This window comes from Thalassophryne amazonica, chromosome 6 (genome assembly GCF_902500255.1).
Source record: "Thalassophryne amazonica chromosome 6, fThaAma1.1, whole genome shotgun sequence".
Lineage (NCBI taxonomy): Eukaryota > Metazoa > Chordata > Actinopteri > Batrachoidiformes > Batrachoididae > Thalassophryne > Thalassophryne amazonica.
In genome coordinates this window covers 110,776,668-110,803,370 of record NC_047108.1, presented here as the reverse complement: position 1 = coordinate 110,803,370, position 26,703 = coordinate 110,776,668, and the positions used below count along the sequence as shown (strand labels likewise).

Sequence of the window (26,703 nt, the reverse complement as noted above, 5' to 3'; positions counted from 1 at the left end):
AGTAACCATAAATATCTGGAAGAGCACCTAATAATAGAAGACAATTTTGCCCAAGTAGCTAAGTGCACTGAATGACAGACAAGAACTCCAGTAGCCATAAAGATTCAAAACCTTGAATGTGCACAATGTTAGTTTGACATTATGAGGGCCATCGGCACTCTGGATCCAGAAAAATCTCAATTAATTAGGTTTTATGAAGGCTTCATATATGAAGGACATCCCCATATGGTGTTTGAATTGCTGGGCAGGACACTCAGGGAAGTAATGGTTGGAGTTAGACTGGAAGAAATCAAGCCAAGCATCAAACAAATGCTGGTGGCCTTACAGGCCCTTGAAAGCATTGGCATAATTCAATCCAACATCAACATGAGCAATGTGAGGATTGTAAATCATCAAGTGCAACCATAAAGGTTCAAGTTAACAGAATTTGGTGCTGCCTTTCCAACATCACTTGCACAATTGACATGATTTGTTAGCCTGAAGGTAGAAGGACTCCAGAAGTTAAAATTGGACTGCCATTGACACCGGCCATTGATATGTGGAGTTTAGGATTGGTGGCATCAGCCTTATTCCTGGGTTTTGATCTGTACCCTGTCTAATATGACTATGATATGATGAGAATCCTCATGGACACTCAAGGTCAACCATCGCACGACCTCCTGATCAATGGGCAACATATTCACACTTTCTTCATCAAAAACATGGATGGATGGAAATTCAAATCTTCACAATTTTCTCTTTATCATGATTCCAGTCCCTGGTTATATGTATTTGGCCATTGTATTTTAGTCACTTGTTAAGTCTTGTTTTGATTTTGTTCTGAGTATCTCTTTTCTGTGTATATTACTTTTGTCATTGGTTTTATGCTCTGTTTATCCTTTATTTTCTGGATAGTCATTAGTTGTATTTTCTGTTTACTGTTGCCACTTGTTGGTCCTGTTCTAGTGTGGTCTCTGCCTTTATTTTCTTGTTGATCACTGTCTTATATTGGCACTCTTTTCTTGTCTTCCTCTCTGAGTTAGGTTTTTCAGTTTTTATCAGTTGGTTGGGGTTTGATTTTCAGTCACTGAGTCTGTTTCTTTTAGCCACGCCCACCTGTCACTCTACTCCTGCCTCGCCTCTGTCTTGTCTGACCACGCCCCTTCCAGCACTTTCCCTGACACCTGTGTCTTGTTTTCCTAATGACTGCACCTGTTATTTAAACCCCTCACTTTCTCCACTCCCTGCCAGTTCGTTTGTGCTTTCTAGTTCACGTTCCCGGCCTTTGTCTTGCTCTGCAGTGTTTTTGACCATGTTCTGCCTTTGACCTTGCTCTCACCTCAGCCCATGACCATTGCTGCCTTGTGTTTTGACCAGTGCATGTTTTTGGACCTCGCCTTAGCCTGTCACCAGGCTGTACCGCCGCCTCTCTGACTGTCTACTTGTGTACCGAATCCCTGCCTGTCTTTTTGAGATAAAGCCTTTTTACTGTCACACCAGTCTCTGTGAGTTTTGCAAGCCTTTATACAATCACACCTGTCCCTGTGAGTTTTGCATTTGCGTCCATCCACCTTCTGTGCCACGCCTAGTCTGATCCTGACAGAACGAACTGGCCAGAAATGGACACAGCAAGCTCATACCCAACCGTCATGATCCCAGACATGGCCACCATTAAGGACATTTTTTCTCAGATCAACTTTTTCTTCAACTGTTTTCATTCCTGCTACAACCCCAAAGAAGAAGTTTGATTTTTTGGACAAAGCTTGGAATCTGGTCGAAGCCAATTCTTGGCTTTTTGAATTTTTTCCTGACCTAGAAGACCTGGACAGTTTGTTTGCTGCGGGGCGTCTCCCAGCCTGGGTGAGTCAGCCTGAATTACACCTGTCATCCAGCCTCCCACTCTCAGACTGTGAATCAGATTGGGAAGACATTGAGGACGACACGTCATCTGATACGGAAGGGCAGACACTGCAGGACACAGCCATGTTTCTGTTCAAGATTCAAGACTTATTTATGATTACTGGGACAGTACTGATCGGCTGGACAGAAAGCGAGTCCTAGCAGCATTAGACCAGATCCTGCAGACCGAGCCTGAGGTCGTATCAACTTTTCCTGATCTAGGTAATATCAAGAACTTTTTTAGGCAAGGTCAGATGCCTCCATGTGTTGAAGATCCCATGGACTTTCTGATTGAATGTGACATTTATAAGGCCTGCTCAGACGTGCCACAGTTCATCACCCTGTCTACTGCAGCAGTTTCGCCATCTCAATTGGTCACACTGAGCATGCTCTGTCTGCCACCGACACGGCACCACGATGCTCAGTTACGCGGAAGCCTGCTGTGCAGTGCCAACCAGGAGAACCGGCTCCACGGTCATATGCCACACCCACACTGGCTACACCCAGTCAACCCCCAATGCCAGCACCACATAAGCTTCGTGTGCCATCATCTGTTGCTTCCTCATCTGAAAGAGAAGCCTTGTTGTTACCTGACCCCTCAGCAGAGATTTTACCTTACGGATCATCCGCTGAGCCATCAGGAAGATCTATGTCTCCACTGCGCACAGCGACACCTGCCGTGATGCCTCCGGAACAAGTAGAACCTTCTGGAAAAGTCACATCCACACAGTATTATGCCGTATACGTACCACAGGGCTTCCCCACAGAATGCACACATCAGGATTCCCCAGCTCTCCACACCCTACGGTGCTCGATGTCATCAGAGAGCACTGTTCCGATGCACGCCTCACCGACGGCGCTTGCTGAATCCGTCACGATGCGCGCCTCCCCACAGTCACTGATGGCACCTGCTGAATCCAACACAATGCGTGCTTCTTCACAGTCAATGACGGAGCCTGCTGAATCAGCCATGATGCGTGCCTCTCCACCATCAATGAGGGAGTCTGCTGAATCAGCCATGATGCGTGCCTCGCCACCATCAATGACGGAGCATGTTGAATCTGCCACGACGCACGCTTCCTCACAGTCGATTTACGGAGCCTGCTGAATCAGCCATGATGCGCGCCTTACCACAGTCACGGGTGGAGTCTGCTGATTCACCCACAGCATCCTCTCCTCAGGATTCACCTGGTGAACCTCCTCACCTCACCCAGTCATCTGAACCATCCACACCAGGAACTCAAATGTCTATGATCAGCCGGACAGTGAGCCATTCATTTCCTTATTTTTTGGGGCAGCTTTTTCTTTTGTCAGTTCACCTCCTGCTGTTTACCAACACAATCCTCTTTACAGTATGTAATAATGCTTCACTATTGTGTTATATCTGCCTGTATCATTTGCGGGTGGGAGGATTTATTCCCCAGATTTGCATTTCAGCTTTCTCGGTTTTGTCGACCCCTAAGTAGATTTTGTTGGTGTGATCACTCAATGCATGCGGTTGTCAGCAGCACGTTTCAATATGTGAACAGGTTCATTTGTAAGGTGTGCACCATGCCTTTTTCAGTTATTACTGGTATCCTGCATTTTGGGTCTATTTTATGTTTTGGATCACCTCTTGGTTTACGTTTCAATATGAAACAGATCGAACACCTTTGCAGCGGTGTGGTTAATGTTCCTTTTTGTTTCTCCTCTGAGTCTTCTGCTTTTGATAAGCCCATGCGTGTGCTTGGTTGGGTCCTTGATTTTGTATATTTTTTGTTTAAACAGTTTTCTGTTTCGTTCTGCATCTCGTTTCGTTGATTTCACTATGTATCACATTTCTCAACTAAACAACTTCTTTGTTCTGTTAACACCTCATGCAGCTCTATAATGAATTTCTCGGTTGGTCCTCTAAATTTGGTTGGTCAGTGTTTGCACCTTCTACATTTTTTGAGTAAACTGTTCTCTTCATCATGTCGTTCCCTCACTAGATCATTAATGTTCCAGGGCTCTGATAAAGTTTCGCTACATTGGTTTGTCCAGTCTGTATATCTCTCCTTTCAGCAGGTTAGCTCCTTTTATTTTTTCCCCCATCTATTTTTCCCTTGGTGCGTCAGGGTTTGTAGTTCTCTGTTACCTCCTGGACAGGTTATGTTTTGGTTCCCCCACAGTTTAGGTTCTGGCATCTATCCTCCTCTCTCTGTTGCTTTTTTGTTTTTTTTTGGGATTTTGTTGATTTATTGCTTGTTTCCCCGCACTAGGGTCACTTCCATAAACTGGTTCAGGTCTCATCTGGTTCATTGGTTATGTTACTTTCCTTTTTTCACACCTGTCATGGGCAGTCTGTCACCCCTAGGTTTACGTATTCCAATAATTTGTGTCCATTTTCTAACCCGTGTCCTCCCTTTGTCTCGGCTACTTTGTCCAGCCAATCTCATGGCCATTCTCCAGGCCTGCCATTAGACATGAATCGACCTCCTGGCCAACCCCTTAGCTTTTCTAGGTTTGGCGGTCGTCCTCCGGATTCTGCCGTGAGTCTCGTCCAGCCATCCCATGTCCCATCCGTCCTTCCAATCGGCTTGGGTCAGCCTCACAATCGCCCTTGTGGTTGCCGCCCAGACTCTTTTTTGGCTGGCCTTCTTGGTGTTACGTTTGTCCCCTGCATGAGGTTCTGTTGTCGTCCTGCTGGATTTCCTTTCCCTGGGTGGCCTTTTGGCCACTCCCCTGGTAGTCCCTTTACCTGAGGTGGGTCCCTGGGGTTCCCGCCTGTTTTCCAATTTATTATTGCCCTCCTTCCAGTCCCCCTCCTTCCTCCTGTGCTCGTCTGTGGCCATGGGTCCCTCTGGGTTGTTGACGGTGTTGTTCTGTTGGCCGTCTGTGCCGGCCATTTGGGGGGGGGAGTGCTGTCATGATTCAGCCCGTTCTGGGCTCATGTTGTTATCTGGACTCATGTGTGTATCAGTCTTTGATCCTGTGTCTTTAATTTTCTTTTTTTCATGATTCCAGTCCCTGGTTATATGTATTTGGCCATTGTATTTTAGTCACTTGTTAAGTCTTTTTGATTTTGTTCTGAGTATCTCTTTTCTGTGCATATTACTTTTGTCATTGGTTTTATGCTCTGTTTATCCTTTATTTTCTGGGTAGTCATTAGTGTATGAGTATTTTCTGTTTTACTGTTGCCACTTGTTGGTCCTGTTCTAGTGTGGTCTCTGCCTTTATTTTCTTGTTGATCACTGTCTTATGTTGGCACTCTTCTTGTCTTCCTCTCTGAGTTAGGTTTTCAGTTTTTATCACAGTTGGTTGGGGTTTGATTTTCAGTCGCTGAGTCTTTCTTTTAGCCACGCCCACCTGTCACTCTACTCCTGCCTTGCCTCTGTCTTGTCTGACCACGCCCCTTCCAGCACTTTCCTTGACACCTGTGTCTTGTTTTCCTAATTACTGCACCTGTTATTTAAACCCCTCACTTTCTCCACTCCCTGCCAGTTCGTTTGTGCTTTCTAGTTCACGTTCCCGGCCTTTGTCTTGTTCTGCGTTTGACCTTGCTCTCGCCTCAGCCCATGACCATTGCTGCCTTGTGTTTTGACCAGTGCATGTTTTTGTAACTCGCCTTAGCCTGTCGCCAGCCTCTACCGCCGCCTCTCTGACTGTCTACTTGTCAGTGGCGGCTGGCCCATAGGGGCGCTCGTGCTGCCCTCCTAGATGTGGAGGGGAAAAGTCATATATAATATATATTTAAAAAGTATTATCAATGTCAGTTTTACTTAATAGTATGTGCCTACATGTAATATTAATGATTAAAACAACACTTCCTCCAACTGACTCTCATTCAACAGTGCATTTCCACCGACAGAAGCAGAGAACGTATCATTCCTCGGCTTGGGCGGTTATTCAAAGCGCCCTTGAAGTGCAGCGAAATAACCAATTGCATGTCGTTGCTAGGGAAAATTAATAAATATTTGGCAAATCAACATTGCCAAAATTAATGGCTTTGGGGCGCCGGACTTTTAGCCCTTGCTACAAAAATGCGGTTAGATTACAGTCAGTGATACACGTGACGCTGCTGTCAGTCAGGCAGGAAGAGATGATGGTCATGACGACGACGTTTGGGTTATATTTATTTATTTTTATTTTGTCTCCGTGTGTTTTGCTGGAGTAAGTTGAAGAACTCTTCGGAGGTTTAAAACGGTACAAAACTAATCAAATCAATGACACTAAAGTTTGGCGGGGATCCTTTTGGAGGCGCATGGAGGTGCGCACATCAGATCTTTCTCGTGGTTTAATGACAATTGCACATCCCGGTTGGAGGAGAGACGTTTGTCTGACTCTTTATAAACCGTGTCAAGCTTCATTCACACTATCGGCGCGCACACGTCACGGAGGCTGCTGATCTGCGCTCTTTACTGCGGGGTGGAAAGGAGCGCGTCCACCTCTTCAGCTCAGGTGAGCTGACAAGCTGCTCGGATTTATTCCCGAATGTTGCTCCTGGTGTGGAAACGAGGGTGAAAATTTAAGATAAAACAAATGAGTGATGTTTTTTGTTTTTAGGGGGTCAAAGCTGTGATCTTTATTGGGACAGCAGACCAGTTATAATGGTAATAGGGGAGGCTGGGGCTGTTTGTAACAGTGTTCAAAGCTGCAGCCATGCTGGCATTTTGATTTCACTTTACACATTATGAGGATCAGTTCACAGAAGTGAAATATTCTTTGTAGTATTCCACACTCTAAAACAAATTATTTGTTCAGTTTAAAAACAAAACAAAACCCTAAAATAGCAATTTGCATGTTTTTTAAAGAAATTCTAACTCAGCCACTGAGTACACACACGACACTTATAGTAAGACAAACCCAAGTTTTGCAACACATTTAATTAAGTGGTTTTGTAAACTTAATTTGCTTTGTCCTCTGCACTGTTAATTAATTTTAACCAATTTAATTTTAAGGTTTTGGTGTTATTAGTTAGTCAAGTTATTTAATTTAAGTTTTTCTAGCTTCTTTAGTTTGCCTCCATTCCACTCAGTAATGTTCATGCAAAATATTACCTTAATTTTCTCTCACTCACACACACTCTCTCTCTCTCTCTCTGAAGGTGGTGTGAACATTGTAATATGTACATAATGTTCTTTTGTCAATTGAAGAATTTTTCCATATTTTGAAAGAGTGTAAATTTGGTGATATTTTCTATTTTGTTAAGGTCAGTGTCATTGTGAACCCCAGGATGTGTTTGTCTGAAGATAATGGCAGTTCAGTACAGTTTGGTGTACTATGTGTGTAATTGGTGTCAAATGGTGAAATGTTCTTTGCTCAAGAACTTGAGTGTTGTATTTGATACTGTTCCTTTCCAAAGTAGAAATGGGGCCTAATATAGCTGTAAATGGTTAACTTTATCTGTAAAACTGCTGATTTTGAGAAGCACATGAAATGATTATTGTGGAATTGTAGTAATTTTCCGACTGTTCACTTGAATGCCTGTACTGGACAAGTCAAGGGAATCTATTGGCACAGCAGCCCCACCAAGACTGTTTTTCACCAGCCGCCACTGCTACTTGTGTACCGAATCCCTGCCGCCTTTTTGAGATAAAGCCTTTTTACTGTCATACCAGTCCCTGTGAGTTTTACATTTGCGTCCATCCACCTTCTCTGCCACGCCTAGTCTGATCCTGACAGGATCCCAGACAGAGGATTACACCCACTGAGCCTCTGCAGCATGACTTCATTACCATACAAAATCTGGAGAAGGACTCTCCTTATTTTCAAAAGTGTTTCCAGATTATTCATGCCTGTACAGGTGATGGCTTGAATGGTACATCAGTCATAGACCTCATAGAGTCTTCTGGGGTTTCTCACAGTGTCATTTCCAGCAGTAACCATAAATATCTGGGAGAGCACCTAATAAGAGGAGACAGTTTTGCCCATGTAGCTAAGTGCACTGAACTACAGACAAGAACTCCAATCGCCATAAAACCTTCACGGTGCACATCCTGAGTTTAACATGAAAATCCTATTCGCTTATCAGATGCTGTTAAAGATTTTGTATATATGTTATCACTGTTAAACGTTTGTACATTTGCCTTCTTTCTCATGAGAATGGTGTTGTGCTGTTTTGCACTTCACCCTGAGAACGTACGTGTTATTCAACCTTGTTTAGCTTTGTCTTCTTTCTCATGAGAACGGAGATGTGCTGTTTTGCACCTGTCTTAATGCAATCCTGAGAATTCAATTTTGTTTTGACGTTTGTGATGTGGTGTTTAGTGTGAAGGAGTGTGGAAGACAGGACACTTCAGGCAGATGCAGAACAGCTGATACCTGCAACAGACGAACGAGATGTGCTGACCTGAAGTGTCTTCCTTACAGCTGCACTTATTGACGTATGCGTTTATGTTATGGGAAGAAACTTGTCTTGCGTCATTACCCCCACCCTTAGGACAAGTTTCTTGTTTATGTGATGAGGGCGTCTCTTAATAAAAAAGAGCGGAAAAGCAGGCCAGACTTTAGTGTAGCCTTGGTGTACAGCCTGGCCGCACTCCGCGCGTAATATTTGACTTTCTGTCTCACTGGTGTTTCTTGACTCTGTTTGTCTTGTTAAAGGTTTTAAGAATGTTTGGAGGAGAAAATACCCAACATTGACTGGGGGCTCGTCCGGGAGCTCACACAACACCGGAGGTGTCCGGCGGAGGTCGTCAAGTCCAGACGTAAATCCTTGGCCAAGGTCTGATCGATCGATTGATCGTGTCTGCAATGTCGACCACCGCTGGCATCGTCTGGTTGACGAGATTTTCCCGGAAGAAGACAGACAGGAAGTCGAGTCAGTGAGTAAAATTTCTTTGTAAACAGTACTGAGTGAGTGGTGATCAGATCACATAAAACAGTTAAATTCCGCAAGCGATGATACAGAATCGCCTGTTAATGCAAAGCAGTTAAACTCTGTAAGGAGGGTGCGGACTCCTCTGTTTATATACGCGTACCGGTAGGGGATAAAAGTGATCACATAAAACAGTTAAACTCCGTAAGCGATGATACAGAATCGTCTGTTAAGGAAACACAGTTAAACTCTGTAAGGAGGGCGGACTCCTCTACGGTTGCGAGGGACGCGAGTAGTTAAATTCCGGAAGGAGGATACGGACTCCTCTGTTTTAATACGTACAGAAATCCCGGGTAGAAATATGTGCACTGTAAAAAAGGCAGTTAAATTTGGCAGGGACGGCGGAGTCCCCTAAGGGCAGGAACATTAGTTAAATTTCACGGGAGGTGCGAGCTCCCCTGACATAAGAATACGCGTACGATTATTAGGAGTGTTTCTATGTGTAAATAGTGTTTTGCGCAAGTGTAAATAACTGTGTGAAAGTGTAATACTTTGGACAACGTTAGTGACAACCGTGCGTGTGGAAGCAGCAGGCAAGTGATTCCGCTTCCTACGGGGAGGTGAAAGGAATCAACCACACGACGGTAAATTAATTGTCACGTCCAAAGAAAGTGTGAAACTTCAGATTTAGAACACCCTAGGTGTGCCCCCGTCTGAAGTCCAAATTATAACAAGGGATAAAAAAATAATAAAAATGGGGGGTAAGACGTCTAAAAATAAGGAATATTTATCAACTGACGACTGGAAAGTTATGGAGGCAAAAAATCCAAAAGCAACAAAGAAATTGGAGACCTGGATAAATAAACATGACTTTGACGGACGACTGAACCTGATCAGCATACAAAAGCTGAAGAAGGAGTTAGAACGGGAACATATGATGAGAAAAAGATGCAGAAAGTAGGGGCAGATTTAGTGGCATTTTGGGAGGAAGAAGCAGAGAACAGACAGAAAGGAGCAGAGAAGCGACGATTAGAGAAAGCAAGGAAAAAGAAAGCTGTAGGTAAGGCAGAAGAAGATGTGATAATTCAGCACAGAGAACCAGAACAGCCTCAACAATCACCGCCGGCTGGATCGTCGGTGACAAAGAGACCTTTATCTCCTCTACCAGAGGATGACGATGTACCGCCACCACAGTATGATTTGGCAGTAAAACCTAAGGTAAAAAGAAAAACCAGAAAACCACAAACACGCAGTCAAGCGAAAGTGCCTACAGCCCCTCCCATGGTGGAACATAGTGATCAGGGAGGTGCCTATCCTATGATAGAAGTACCAAATCCTCGTGCAGGAACAGCAGGACAGCTACCAACCATGCTCGTTTATCGGACATGGAATGCTGATGATATCAAAGCAGCAGTCGACATGATACCATCGCCACATGTCGATATTGAGGGATTTATGCAGGATATAGAAAACATTAGAACATCTTACCACCTTAATGGACCGGAAGTCCAACAGGTGTGGATGAAAGCATGTGGCCCTAAATGGAGTCAGGTACGCGGAGACTGGAATCCTGCAGATCAACAAGGCGTACCACTGACACATGATGATCTAGTCTTGAAAACAAGAGTGGAAGCTATGATTACACGGGCAAAAGGAGTGTTAGGACCAAAGATAAATGATACTGAAATTACCAGGACAACTCAGAAAAAGAGAGCCATGGACAGAGTTTAGGTGCAGATTTGAGAATGTGTTTAGGGTCCATAGTGGCATATTGCCAGAAACACCTGTGTATGAACAACAATTGAAAAACGCTCTGATCCAACATTCCAATAAGGATATAAAAGCTTGGATACAGAAACATTGGATTGGATTGCCTACAGGCACATTGGAAGACACACATACACACTGCTGTCATGCAGAAGAAGTCTTAAAACAGAAAAAGACAAGAAACAGCGACAAAGGAGTGTATGTAGCACATGGAGATGATGAATATATTACCAGCAGGGCAACTTAAGACAGCAGAAGCAGTGCAAATGCCCCAAAAAGCCATGGCAAAATAGACAAGGTGGACAGCCACAACGTCAAGGACCATGGCAACCACAACAGCAGGGAGGGCCACCACGTGGTCCCCTGATTTGTTGGAACTGTGGAAGAGAGGGACATATGTATAGAAATTGTCCAAATCCACCTACTGAGGGAGCAGCAGGGAGAATTCCACAACGGAATAATCCTCCGCAGCCACAGTATCCACAATGACTAGAATCCATAATCCATGATTCCATATCAGATAGGCAGTCTGAATCTGTATGTATGGATCTGTGTGCCTTGCTGGGAAATCCGGTACCAAAACCAAGTGACTTTGTTGGTAAATGGACGACCAGTGACATTCCTTTGTGATACAGGAGCATGTAGAACCACATGTAATGACAACATACCTGTCCATCAATTAAGCAACGAACTCTTTAGGGTTCGCTCTGCAAATGGACAAACATCAGACGTCCCTATCACCAAACCCATAACGTTGACAGATCCATTTGGCCTGACGTGTACTATGTCAGTGTTGAGCATGCCACAATGTCCAGTTAACCTCCTAGGACGAGACGGATTGACTGCATTGGGCTTGTCCATAATTGTGGAACAAGGGAAATTAGTTGTTGAACGCACAGGAGGCGTTAACATGGTAAGAGAAGAAAGCGCTGACCCCACATTCCACTATTACTATACATTTGACATCTCAGAAGAAGATGCTGCAGGATGGGGTAAAGATGTCGTCTTGCAAGCGACAGCCCTACTAAAAAATCCTGAACAACAGATGTCACCACCTGACCTGCATGTCACAATGTGGCATAAAGATCCTCCAGGTCCGGATGGTGACTATGAAACTAAATTGAAAAATGTTTCACCTGTGAAACTGACAATGACCGATTTGATTCATGATGGCAACTCAATAGCCGTCATAACAGTAACAGGCGCCACTGAAGATGTATCAAAATTGAAATTCACAGGTATGCCATTACATATGTCACTTTGTAAGCCGTATTGACAGAATGGCAAGAATTGGGACTGACAGTCATAACAGCTTTGTCAGCCTCTGATTGGAGTAGAGTTGGCCCACGAACGGAGTTCAGTCCATCAACCAAGTTGTATAAAGTGCTAGTTAATGTCTCATTGGTGCTGACAGCTGGAACACACATTGATGCGTCCACTTACAATCCTGAGTGTTTCAGTTGAGTCCTGAAGAGGATGATCTTCTTTCTTCAGTACCGTCAGGATTGTGGACAACAGGTCCTTCAGACGTAGGACTGATTAAAAATGCACAACCTGTAGTTATAAGGCCAAAAACAGAATACAGACCATGTGTAAGACAGTATCCATTGAAACCTGATGCAATTGAAGGAATCAGGCCAGTAATAGGGATTTATTAACAGCAGGAGTAATAGTGCCATGTCCAGATTCACCATGTAACACACCCATATTTCCTGTGAAAAAGGCTCCGCCCTCAGTGGGGTGGAGAATGATTCAAGATCTGTAGGCAGTAATGCTGCTGTGATTAAAAGAGCACCATGTGTCCCAGATCCACACACCTTGTTAAATTCGCTGAGATCAAATTCTAATAGTTTCTCAGTAATTGACATAAGTAATGCATTTTTCTCTGTGCCAGTACATCCAGATAGTCAATTCTGGTTTGCTTTTACCTTTAAAGGACAACGATATACATTTACCAGATTACCGCAGGTTACGCAGAGAGCCCAACTATTTATTCTCAAGTCATGTCAGCATGTTTAGCCAATTTCGTTCCACCGGCAGATAGCCAACTGTTAGTGTATGTTGATGACATTTTATTGCTCTGACACACGAAAACTGCACCTGTTGAACATGCTTTTCTCTTTGAAAGCCTGAGGAAAATGGGACGTTCAAGACATTGTTCAGAAGAACAGTGTAGTTTGATTAAAAGTTGATTGGAGAGGGGAAAACTTATACGCAGGTGCAAAAAAGTATAGGCTGTTCATCTACAATGATGTCCAATGCTTTAAAATGGAAAAAAAAAAGACACGTGGAAGAAAACGGAAAACAACCATCAAAATGGATAGAAGAATAACCAGAATGGCAAAGGCTCACCCATTGATCAGCTCCAGGATGATCAAAGACAGTCTGGAGTTACCTGTAAGCGCTGTGACAGAAGACACCTGTGTGAAGCTAATTTATTTGCAAGAATCCCCCGCAAAGTCCCTCTGTTAAATAAAAGACGTGCAGAAGAGGTTACAATTTGCCAAAGAACACCAACTGGCCTAAAGAGAAATGGAGGAATATTTTGTGGACTGATGAGAGTAAAACTGTTCTTTTTGGGTCCAAGGGCCACAGACAGTTTGTGAGACAACCCCCAAACTCTGAATTCAAGCCATAGTTCACAGTGAAGCATGGTGGTGCAAGTATCATGATATGGGCATGTTTCTCCTACTATGGTGTTGGGCCTATATATCGCAAACCAGGTATCATGGATCAGTTTGGATATGTCAAAATACTTGAACAGGTCATGTTGCCTTATGCTGAAGAGAACATGCCCTTGAAATGGGTGTTTCAACAAGACAATGACCCCAAGCACACTAGTAAACGAGCAAAATCTTGGTTCCAAACCAACAAAATGAATGCCTCGCAGATGTAAAGAAATCATGAAAAACTGGTTATACAACTAAATACTAGTTTAGTGATTCACAGGATTGCTAAAAAAAAAAAAGCAGTTTGAACATAGCGTAGCGTCAACAGCAGATGCTACTATTATTGTGAACACCCCCTTTTCTACTTTTTTTTACTGAGTCTGGACATTTTTAAGTCAAGACTTAAAACCTATTTTTATTCTTTTTCTTATGAGTAGTTTTTTATTTATGTTTTATTATTTACTTCTGTTTTTAATTAGGTTTTTGAATTTTTTTTATTTATTAAACTGTTCTGTTCTGTGTGAGGTACCTAGACATGGCTTTTGTTGTAATTGTAATTGCTCCCAGACCACCAATAACCAGTAAAAATCTATTTAAGCATAAAAATTCAAAAAGAAAAAAATAATACAGCACCTTCAACTGCACCAGTTAAAGGACAGGACACTCATGGAAGCCATGGTTGGAGGATCACGTGTTAGACTGGAGGAAATCAGCCAATCATGAAACAATGCTGGTGGCCTTACAGGCCCTCAAAAGCATTTGCATAATTCACTCCAACATAAACATGAGCAATGTGAGGATTGTAATCATCAAGTGCAACCATACAGGGTCAAGCTAACAGAATTTGGCAATGCCTTTCCAACATAACTTGCATAAGTTGGCATGATGTGTCAGCCTGAAGGCAGAAGGACTCCAGAAGTTATACTTGGCCTACCGTTGACACCGGCCATTGATATGTGGTGTTTAGGATTGCTGGCATCAGACTTATTCTTGGGGTTTATTCTGTACCCTGTCCAATGTGACTATGATATCAGGGCTTGACATAAAGCTATTTGCCCCACTGGCACACAGGGCTAGAGAATTTAGAAGTTAGTGGCCCACAGTGTAGGAGTACTGGCCCATGGTTTTGCGTGCAAGTTCATGATATTCCATCTAAAGCCTGCAAATAAAACTATCTCTATAATATAAACCATCCAGAAAAAATAAAATTGTCTATGGACCATGAAAAATAGAATTTATCAGAGGGCATTCTCAAGTGTAAAAAAATAAAGTGACTCCCATAAAATTTAGACGGCATTTTTAAGCAACCCTCAGAGTCGGCGAACTCACAGTCAGAAATGTAAAATACTGATGTAGGTCCATATCAAAACTAAAAACATATGCCTTGTCTGGATTGGAGTTATAGATCTAAAAATTGGAAAAAAAAAAAATGCTTGGCTCCTTTGCTAATGTTGTCACCGTGGGGTTTCCACAAAGGCAAGCTGATAACTTTTAAACTAGCTTCAAAACAGCCAGGTCTACCAGGACCAAGCATATACTTTACTTTTGTCAGCATACGACGGATAGACCCTGCAGATTTGGCAGAAAACCTCATTCTTCTCTTGGTCCTGACCAAGCCACAGCCATTCTTTGGCCAGGTCGGGACAAAACCTCTCTTCCTCTTCTTTCTTTCATATAGCCTGTCTCGCTGCCTTAACTCATCATCACTAAGCTTCCTCTTCTCCAATTCCTACACAAAACTCTTTCCTGGTTGTTGTCCGGGTTTGGGTGGTTAGTTTAAACATATTTCAGTTTGAATTTCAAAGCATTCTGGTAGATTTGCGTCTTGTTCGTCTTCGTTTCCTGCAACTTCCCGCATTTAAAGATGCTAACAAACATTGCAGAAGACCAGTGACGGAAACGGCCAACACACACTCCACGCATCGACAACATACATTTCAATATGCATGAGATTCTGCGGGAGCATGGAATGTGGTTAGGGATGGGTATTGATAAGATTTATCGATATCGATACCATTATCAATTCCGCTTATCGATCTGAGTCCTTATCGATTCCCTTATTGATACCGTTGTGAATTTTCTGTAGGCCTTAAAGTAGGCTTTAAAGGTTTCTATGTCAACAACATTTTATTGAGTCTTAAAGTAAATAAATATGAAATTGGTCACTGGATCCTTAAACTCCTGGACCTAAATAAACTCTACATAGTGGCTCCTTGATCTCTGAATATAAATAGAATTAAACAAATCTGTAGTTTTTGTCAAAAGCATTTCCTTTCAGACATTACTGGCATGAATGTCTTTCCATACATCTGAGCTGAGCTCTTGCCACTCGCTATGCTGCACGTCAGCATCAGTTTAATTCATAAAGAATGCAGGATGTCTCTTGGGAAGAAAAAAAATGTTTTACATTACTCGATTGTAGTTTATTGTCTGTATTACAGCGTTTGGAAACAGGTGTCATTTATTTAAAGTGACAGTTTGTTTTGAAGTTATTAATTCCGACTGGACTCTGTCTCGGCTAGGGATGGTATTGATAAGATTTATTGATATCGATGCCATGGATTCTGCTTATCAATCCGATTCCTTATCGAGTCCCTTATCGATACCTCTTGTGAATTTTCTACTAAAAGTTGGCTTTACGGGTTTTCTATGTATTTCATTGACTCTTAAAGTAAATAAATATGAAATTGGTCACTGTATCCTTGATCTCTGGACATAAATAAAATAAACAAAATGGTGTTTCGCTTTGAAGTTATTAATTCCGACTGGATTCTATCGTTCTATCTTGACTCGGCAGAGAGCCGCACGTTTGGAGCTGTGTGAACAGAACGGAGGACAATTCTCGTTCTTTCTTGCAACAAGACAGAGTCCCAGTTAGTAACTTTAATCCGCACAAAAGTAACTCACGATTGACATATTCAGGATGAAAGTGGTGAAAAACAAAAACCGCTGAAACCCAAAATTACCCCCAACCCGCCTGCACGAAAATGTTTGAATTCTAGAAGCTCTGAAATGCAATCTGGACTATTCCAGATGATAAACTGGAGTGAGTGCAGCATCCATTTAGGTGAGAAAAAAAACAACTTTCCTTATTCAAATTAATTCCAGTAGTATTCTGCTCTTACTAGGATGCAGCAGTTTTCCAGTTTGGCAGATAGTTCTGGAGGAAATCACTGAAGAAATTAACACATGAAATATGGTTTGACCGAAACAAACTGTCATTAAACTTAAATAAGACAGGGATGAAATGGAGGTGTAAGAGTCACTAGTGTTCACAGAAACATTTATTTCTGTATGTATTTATTTATTTATGTATGTTCATTGTTAGTTGGTTTTATACTTTCTGTTGTGTTTCTATTCAGGTTCTTTTTGTCTCTTTCTCTAAAATTGTATATAATAAGTATTATTGTATATAATAATCATTAGATTATTAATATAAACAAAATAAATTTAAAAAATAACAATTGAAAACAAATGCACCCGAACGTGATGACAGCTGCAACTGCTTAATGCTAACTTTTAACATTGAAAATGCCATAGACATGCTAACGTGTTTGCATCGCTCCCGTTTTTAACTTATAAAATACATCTATCAACTGTTTCAGAAGACCATAACAGGTCGGTTTATATAAAAAAGGTAAATATACTCACAGACGTATGCGCTTTAGGGTTTTAGCGGGAAAATTAAGCGAAAGAAAGAAAGAATAAATGAAGCAAAGATTGAAGCACTGTTTCAATCTGCAAACCACTGCTTCGATTGGTTCAAGGTTCAAAGCAAAGCCACGCTGCAGAAAAGTTGATTACGACCGTTGCAGGGTCTGTAATCAATGTAGAGAATGATCATTTTTCTGACAAACACCCCCCAAAATAACGGCCACTCTGAAGGACCGGTAACAGAATTGTTAAGCAAAAAGCTTATTGATGTCGGTGGATCAAATAATTCTTAACGATACCCGAAAGGAACCAGTTCTCGATACCATCCCTAGTCTTGTCAAGAGCTGCACAGTGTTTGGAGCTGTGCCAATGGAATGGAGGACGATTCTCATTTCTTGACTGCAACAAGACAAGAGTCCCACTTTGCGACTTTAATCTTCACAAAAGTGACTCACAATCACGATTACATATTTTAATGGCTTTGACAGAGTTAAGAGCGGACGAGCCGCTTTTGAAGAGTTATTGTTACTATATTGCTGTTGTTACTATTATTATTATGATATATAAATAAAAATAAATAAAAACATTACAATTTTAATACATTTGACTCTTTTACAACAAACGCTGAGCCATTAATTATTATGCAGAAAAATCCACACAAACTGCTGAGATGCGAACAGCTAATGCTAACTTTAACATGAAAACATCATAGACATGCTAACACGTTAACATCGCTCCCATTTTTAAGTTATAAAATACATTTATCAACTGTTTCAGAAGACCATACAGTTTGGTTTAACATAAAAAGGTAGATTACTCACAGGCATATGCCTTAGGGTTTTAGCAGGGAAAAATTGAGATAAAGTCCATTGACCCAGCGGATCGAACCATTGCTTCATTGGTTCGCACTTCAAAGTGCAGTCGCTCTGCAGAAGGGGTTGATTACAGACCTGCTGCCGGTTCTGCAATCAACATAGAGAAATGATCATTTCCCGACAAAGATCCTCAAAAACAATGGCCGCTCTAAAGGACCGACAAGGGAATTGTTAAACAAAAAGAGTATTGATATCGGTGGATCGAATCATTTCTTAATGATACCCAACCCGAGATGCGAGATGTGGTTCATGGTGCGAGACCAAAACAAACAAAGAAGAACGACCAAAACAAACATGGCGGACTCTGTGAAGTTTGATGACAAGGAGATATGAAGAAATTTGACTTTGCCGCCTCAAAATATGGTAAAATAAATAGAATTTGTGTATTTTTGTAGTGGCCAGAGCGGGCCATCATTTGATAAATTGTAGTGGCCCGAAAGTGGGCCAAATCAGCGCCAGGCCAATGGGCAAATGGCTATATCGAGCCCTGGATATGATGAGAGTTCTGGCACTCAAGGTCAACCATCGGAGAACCTCCTGACCAATGGGCAGTAGTGGGCACAGTTCCACTAATCCCCTAATTATCGAAGATAATGTTTTCATTATCGATTAGCTTTCAGATAACTTTGAAAACCATCACTGGACCAATTTTCCTCAGGTAAGTTTTGGTCCTAACACTATGTAACAAATTTTTATTTTGTTTGTTCCTGGGTACACAGTGTGTTTTCCTAACCTGTTATGCCTTAAATAAATAGAAATAGCTGTTATTCCACAGAAACTTTGCTTCTGTGATCAGGACAATGATATTTTGAATTAGTCTGTTTTCAAGAATATTCTCAATTCGCCTTCAACTACTACTGAGTAGTCTTCTAGATATTTTTTAACTGCTAGACCTGTCCAGAATTTTCTAGAAGTTTCCAGAATTATCTAGAAATTTCAAGAAACTTTTAGAACTTTCTAGTTAACTAGAGTTAAGTAAAGTAAATTCAGAGTGGCGACCCGTTATATCACATTGTGTCGACCGCAGGATTTTGAAATTATCTGTAGGTCTCCAAAATCTGAGAGACCCCACATGTGGAGATAAAAAAAAAAAATCATAGATCTGACAGGTTTAGTTGTACAGTGTGTGGTCAGCCACACGGTAAAAACAACACACATGAACAGATTTCACACACGAACATTCCCAGGTCAGACACCTCGCTTTCTGATTGGCTGTATGTCACATTTAGCTCCTCACGTCCTTCTGAGCAGATCAGAGCGCTATTAACACACACCACACATGGCAGGAATATCTGATAAGATTATATTTAGCGTCATCACGATTGTTGGGCGTCCTTAAGATTGTCGGAAGGGGAAGATCGGGTCCGATATCGGCCTAATTATCTTGCCATGTGAACCTGCTTAGTGTTTTTGACACCTCACGGGCGACTGACTGATGCGTTATGACACCGCACCGAACATGTTTTCACAATTATTTGATTTCTTTGTGCGACTGACATGGTATTCAACCATTCAAAAGGCGATTCCTATCTCCACACAGTCCAACCACACGAGAAAGATTTTGACAGTTCTTGTCTTGTCTCCCTAACCGGATAGAGTTGTGATGTCATCACGCGTGCGCTTAGGCGCTGTCTAGTGGGATCTTGAAATTTCTTTCTCTTTTTTATACAAATGAAAACATGACATATTTACAAAACCATTTATTTGTAAACACCAACATGTTACATTGATTCACTTCAATCAATCAATCAATCAATTTTTTTTATAGCGCCAAATCACAACAAACAGTTGCCCAAGGCGCTTTTATTGTAAGGCAAGGCCATACAATAATTATGTAAAACCCCAACGGTCAAAACGGACCCCCTGTGAGCAAGCACTTGTCTACAGTGGAGGAAGGAAAAACTCCCTTTTAACAGGAAGAAACCTCCACCAGAACCAGGCTCAGGGAGGGGCAGTCTTCTGCTGGGACTGGTTGGGGCTGAGGGAGAGAACCAGGAAAAGACATGCTGTGGAGGGGAGCAGAGATCGATCACTAATGATTAAATGCAGAGTGTGCATACAGAGCAAAAAGAGAAAGAAACAGTGCATCATGGGAACCCCCACAGTTTACGTCTATAGCAGCATAACTAAGGATGGTTCAGGGTCACCTGATCCAGCCCTAACTATAAGCTTTAGCAAAAAGGAAAGTTTTAAGCCTAATCTTAAAAGTAGAGAGGGTGTCTGTCTCCCTGATCTGAATTGGGAGCTGGTTCCACAGGAGAGGAGCCTGAAAGCTGAAGGCTCTGCCTCCCATTCTACTCTTACAAACCCTAGGAACTACAAGTAAGCCTGCAGTCTGAGAGCGAAGCGCTCTATTGGGGTGATATGGTACTACGAGGTCCCTAAGATAAGATGGGACCTGATTATTCAAAACCTTATAAGTAAGAAGAAGAATTTTAAATTCTATTCTAGAATTAACAGAAAGCCAATGAAGAGAGCCATATGGGTGAGATATGCTCCTCTCCTTCTAGTCCCCGTCAGTACTCTAGCTGCAGCATTTGAATTAACTGAAGGCTTTTTAGGGAACTTTTAGGACAACCTGATAATAATGAATTACAATAGTCCAGCCTAGAGGAAATAAATGCATGAATTAGTTTTTCAGCATCACTCTGAGACAAGACCTTTCTGATTTTAGAGATATTGCGTAAATGCAAAAAAGCAGTCCTACATATTTGTTTAATATGCGCTTTGAATGACATACCTGATCAAAAAATGACTCCAAGATTTCTCACAGTATTACTAGAGGTCAGGGTAATGCCATCCAGAGTAAGGATCTGGTTAGACACCATGTTTCTAAGATTTGTGGGGCCAAGTACAATAACTTCAGTTTTATCTGAGTTTAAAAGCAAGAAATTAGAGGTCATCCATGTCTTTATGTCTGTAAGACAATCCTGCAGTTTAGCTAATTGGTGTGTGTCCTCTGGCTTCATGGATAGATAAAGCTGGGTATCATCTGCGTAACAATGAAAATTTAAGCAATACCGTCTAATAATACTGCCTAAGGGAAGCATGTATAAGTGAATAAAATTGGTCCTAGCACAGAACCTTGTGGAACTCCATAATTAACTTTAGTCTGTGAAGAAGATTCCCCATTTACGAACAACATTGTAATCTATTAGACAAATATGATTCAACCCACCGCAGCGCAGTGCCTTTAATACCTATGGCATGCTCTAATCTCTGTAATAAAATTTTATGGTCAACAGTATCAAAAGCAGCACTGAGGTCCAACAGAACAAGCACAGAGACGAGTCCACTGTCCGAGGCCATAGAAGATAATTTGTAACCTTCACTAATGCTGTTTCTGTACTATGATGAATTCTAAAACCTGACTGAAACTCTTCAAATAGACCATTCCTCTGCAGATGATCAGTTAGCTGTTTTACAACTACCCTTTCAAGAATTTTTGAGAGAAAAGGAAGGTTGGAGATTGGCCTATAATTAGCTAAGATAGCTGGGTCAAGTGATGGCTTTTTAAGTAATGGTTTAATTACTGCCACCTTAAAAGCCTGTGGTACATAGCCAACTAACAAATAGATTGATCATATTTAAGATCGAAGCATTAAATAATGGTAGGGCTTCCTTGAGCAGCCTGGTAGGAATGGGGTCTAATAAACATGTTGATGGTTTGGATGAAGTAACTAATGAAAATAACTCAGACAGAACAATCGGAGAGAAAGAGTCTAACCAAATACCGGCATCACTGAAAGCAGCCAAAGATAACGATACACCTTTGGGATGGTCATGAGTAATTTTTTCTCTAATAGTTAAAATTTTGTTAGCAAAGAAAGTCATGAAGTCATTACTAGTTAAAGTTAATGGAATACTCAGCTCAATAGAGCTCTGACTCTTTGTCAGCCTGGCTACAGTGCTGAAAAGAAACCTGGGTTGTTCTTATTTTCTTCAATTAGTGATGAGTAGAAAGATGTCCTAGCTTTACGGAGGGCTTTTTATAGAGCAACAGACTCTTTTTCCAGGCTAAGTGAAGATCTTCTAAATTAGTGAGATGCCATTTCCTCTCCAACTTACGGGTTATCTGCTTTAAGCTGCGAGTTTGTGAGTTATACCACGGAGTCAGGCACTTCTGATTTAAAGCTCTCTTTTTCAGAGGAGCTACAGCATCCAAAGTTGTCTTCAATGAGGATGTAAAACTATTGACGAGATACTCTATCTCCCTTACAGAGTTTAGGTAGCTACTCTGCACTGTGTTGGTATATGGCATTAGAGAACATAAAGAAGGAATCATATCCTTAAACCTAGTTACAGCGCTTTCTGAAAGACTTCTAGTGTAATGAAACTTATTCCCCACTGCTGGGTAGTCCATCAGAGTAAATGTAAATGTTATTAAGAATGATCAGACAGAAGGGAGTTTTCAGGGAATACTGTTAAGTCTTCTATTTCCATACCATAAGTCAGAACAAGATCTAAGATATGATTAAAGTGGTAGGTGGACTCATTTACTTTTTGAGCAAAGCCAATAGAGTCTAATAATAGATTAAATGCAGTGTTGAGGCTGTCATTCTCAGCATCTGTGTGGATGTTAAAATCGCCCACTATAATTATCTTATCTGAGCTAAGCACTAAGTCAGACAAAAGGTCTGAAAATTCACAGAGAAACTCACAGTAACGACCAGGTGGACGATAGATAATAACAAATAAAACTGGTTTTTGGGACTTCCAATTGGATGGACAAGACTAAGAGACAAGCTTTCAAATGAATTAAAGCTCTGTCTGGGTTTTGATTAATTAATAAGCTGGAATGGAAGATTGCTGCTAGTCCTCCTCCTCGGCCCGTGCTACGAGCATTCTGACAGTGTGACCCGGGGTGTTGACTCATTTAAACTAACATATTCATCCTGCTGTAACCAGGTTTCTGTTAGGCAGAATAATCAATATGTTGATCATTATTATATCATTTACCACAGGAGCTTAGAAGAGAGGACCTAATGTTTAATAGACCACATTAACTGTTTTAGATCTGTGGTGCAGTTGAAGGTGCTATATTATTTTTTCTTTTTGAATTTTTATGCTTAAATAGATTTTTTGCTGTTGATTGGTGTCTGGGGAGCAGGCACCGTCTCTACGGGGATGGGTATAGGGGATGGCAGGGGGGGAGAGAAGCTGCAGAGAGGTGTGTAAGACTACAACTCTGCTTCTGGTCCCAACCCTGGATAGTCACAAGGGGTTTTGGAGGATTTAAGAAAATTGGCCAGATTTCTAGAAATGAGAGCTGCTCCATCCAAAGTGGGATGATGCCGTCTCTCCTACAAGACCAGGTTTTCCCCAGAAGCTTTGGCCAATTATCTATGAAGCCCACCTCTTTTTGGACACCACTCAGACAGCCAGCAATTCAAGGAGAACGAGCGGCATAAACATGTCACTACGTCTCGGTCCCGATTGGGGAGGGGGCCCAGAGAAAACTACAGAGTCCGACATTGTTTTTGCAAAGTTACACACCGATTTAATGTTAATTTTAGTGACCTCCATTGGCGTAACCGGGTGTCATTACTGCCGACGTGAATTACAATCTTACCAAATTTACGCTTAGCCTTAGCCAGCAGTTTCAAATTTCCTTCAATTCGCCTGCTCTGGCCCCCGGAAGACAATTGACTATGGTTGCTGGTGTCGCCAACTTCACATTTCTCAAACAGAGTCGCCAATAACCAGAGTTTGATCCTCGGCGGGTGTGTCGTCGAGTGGGGAAAACGGTTAGAAATGTGAACGGGTTGGCGGTGTACACGGGGCTTCTGTTAGAACTACGCTTCCTCCTCACAGTCACCCAGTCACCTGCTTGGGATCTGCCAGGGGGGAACTAACGGCGGCTAAGCTACCTTGGTCCGCACCGACTACAGGGGCCTGGCTAGCTGTAGAATTTTCCACGTGCGGAGCCGAGTCTCCAATTCGCCCAGCCTGGCCTCCAAAGCTACGAATAAGCTACCTTATTACAGTACCATTACTGCTAAGGAGGCGGAGGAGAATAACTAAACATTTCACACCCAGAGCAGAAAAGTGTGGGAGAGACAGGAGAAGCCGCGCATGCTAAATCGGCTAAGAGCTAGTAGCTACGCTAACCTAGCGGATTCCTAAAACACGCAAAGTGAATAATTTAGAGGTGATTCAGCAGAAGGAGTGCTTAAGTTAAGGCACGTAAAGATTACACTGGGAAACAAATCGTAATCTAGATAACTAGATAATCTAACTGCGCAGATTAAACAGCTAACAGATACAGAAAAACACTGCTGTGCTCCGGAACCGGAAGTGATACAATACCGCAGTGAGAGCCAACCACCAGTAGAGGCAAGCCTTGTGTTGGTTTTACATAGAATGAATGAATCAACCAATAAGTATGAGCGGAGGCTTAGTTTCCCATAATTCCTTTGGGCTTCTGTGTGTTAATGTTCAAATATTCAGAATTAGTGCATTATTTTAAAATTAACAGATATGTGTTATATATCACTTTGTACATTTTAAGGGTTTACATTAATGTAGTTATTCTATCTGGAATAATTTTATTTTTAAAGCAAACCATAATTCAAACCTGCTTTCTGTTTCAACACCTCTGCTTCCTCACTGGACCACTGTCTCCTGTCGGGTAGGTGACACTTTTGTACAGCAGGGGACAGAGTGCACAAAGACAGAAGTGCTGGGTCATTGGCTGTTTGGGTTTGTGATTGCCATTGTATCTATTAGAATACTTTTGGCGGTTTTTAAACTCAACATCAGTTTCTTAGTAGCTGAGAGCGTATGGGAGGCAAAATTTCAAGTTATCGGTTATCTGTAACTTCTGATAAATTTTTAAGCAGTTTATCGGTTTAGCGTTAAAAAAGACAACTTTTCAGTTAGCTGATTACCAGTTATCAAACTAACTTTTGGTTAGCTGTGCCTACCACTGCCAATGGGCGACATACTCACGCTTTCTTCATCAAAAATGGGGATACGAGGTCTATTAGAAAAGTATCTGACCTTATTATTTTTTTCAAAAACCATATGGATTTGAATCACATGTGATTGCGTCAGACAAGCTTGAACCCTCGTGCGCATGCGTGAGTTTTTCCACGCCTGTCGGTTGCTTCATTCACCTGTGAGCAGGCTTTGAGTGAGGAGTGGTCCACCCCCTCGGCGGATTTTCATTGTCAGGAAATGGCGGAATGATTTGGGCTTTTTTTTCCATCAGAATTTTTCAGAAACTGTTAGAGACTGGCAGCTGGAAACCATTCGAAAAATTTATCTGGCTTTCGGTGAAAATTTTACGGGCTTCACAGAGAATAAGGACTGTTACTACAGCTTTAAGGACGGCTTAAAGGACGCTCGGCGCCCCGCGCCCTGTGCCACCATCGAGAGCCACAAACCACCGGATCATTTCTAAACAGATTACTCTGTGGATCCGAGACCGTCGTGTGCACTTTCTCTGGTTATCACAAGAGCTGGACATCAACCATTTTCCGGCAGATTTCACTTTTAACAAGAGATTTTGTCATGGAAAGCCGCGCGGAGGCTTCTGCGTCACGACCGATTGCTGATGGAGTGAGACGAAGGAACACCTCTGTTTTGGTCTCACAGGATGGCTTTGAGATGGTGTTCAGACAGCTGTCCGTGGTTTTTCCATCGAGTGATTCCGACAAATTGTGGATGTGCCTGGACATGCAGAACATGTCCCGTGAGGCTTCATCACGCGTTGCTGTGCGCCATGATGCGCGAAGCCTCCCTCCCTTTCCATGACAAAACTCCTGTAACAGTGGAATGTGCCGTTCATTTCCAAACTGGACGCTGTGTTTTTTCCGGGACGTCGTCTGACTAGCACAGGAATTGTGAAAAGACGTGACATCAGCACTTTTTCAGCACATTGAGACAGATGTGCGGAGGAATTCCGCGTGTCGCAGCGGTGCCGCATGGCTCACAGCAATGCCGTGATGAAGCCTCACGGGACATGTTCTGGCATGTCCAGGCACATCCACAATTTCTCGATAATCCTCGATGGAAAAACCACCGACAGCTGTCTGCACGCCATCTCAAAGCCATCCTGTGAGACCAAAACAGAGGTGTTCCTTTGTCTCGCTCCAAAACTCACACATGCGCATGAGGGTTCAAGCTTGTCTGACGCAATCACACGTGATTCAAATCCATATGGTTTTTGAAAAAAATAATAAGGTTGGATACTTTTCTAATAGACCTCGTATATGTAAATTCAAAACTTCAACAATATATAACAGCCTCGGGCACACAGTGTGTTGTTGGGGTAAGGTGTATTTTCAAAAATCTCCATGAGATAAAAAATTCATATAATGTAAAAAAGTTGGTCAGAACTTCAATCCCTGGAAGACTTCATAGACCTACTGGTGAAAATGCTTAGGATGGATCCCAGGCAAAGGATTACACCCACAAGACTCTGCAGCATGGCTTCATTACTGTGCAAAATCTGGAGAAAGACTCCTTTCAAATGTGGTCCCAGATTATGCATGCCTTCATTACTGATGCCTTCGATGGCACATCAGTCATAGACATCATAGAGTTTTCTGGGGTTTCTCACAGTGTGATTTCCAGCAGTAACCATAAATATCTGGAAGAGCACCTAATAATAGAAGACAATTTTGCCCAAGTAGCTAAGTGCACTGAATGACAGACAAGAACTCCAGTAGCCATAAAGATTCAAAACCTTGAATGTGCACAATGTTAGTTTGACATTATGAGGGCCATCGGCACTCTGGATCCAGAAAAATCTCAATTAATTAGGTTTTATGAAGGCTTCATATATGAAGGACATCCCCATATGGTGTTTGAATTGCTGGGCAGGACACTCAGGGAAGTAATGGTTGGAGTTAGACTGGAAGAAATCAAGCCAAGCATCAAACAAATGCTGGTGGCCTTACAGGCCCTTGAAAGCATTGGCATAATTCAATCCAACATCAACATGAGCAATGTGAGGATTGTAAATCATCAAGTGCAACCATAAAGGTTCAAGTTAACAGAATTTGGTGCTGCCTTTCCAACATCACTTGCACAAATTGACATGATTTGTTAGCCTGAAGGTAGAAGGACTCCAGAA

At 42.1% G+C, this 26,703-nt stretch overlaps 1 long non-coding RNA gene across 1 annotated transcript; it reads left to right on the top strand.

Moving 5' to 3' along the window:
* The first annotated feature begins 2,222 nt into the window (after window positions 1-2,222).
* LOC117511715 lies at window positions 2,223-26,038 on the top strand. Its single transcript, XR_004561055.1, has 3 exons — window positions 2,223-2,234; window positions 8,350-8,359; window positions 25,962-26,038. It is a non-coding gene; the product is annotated as an uncharacterized LOC117511715 (long non-coding RNA).
* Window positions 26,039-26,703: the final 665 nt, after the last annotated feature.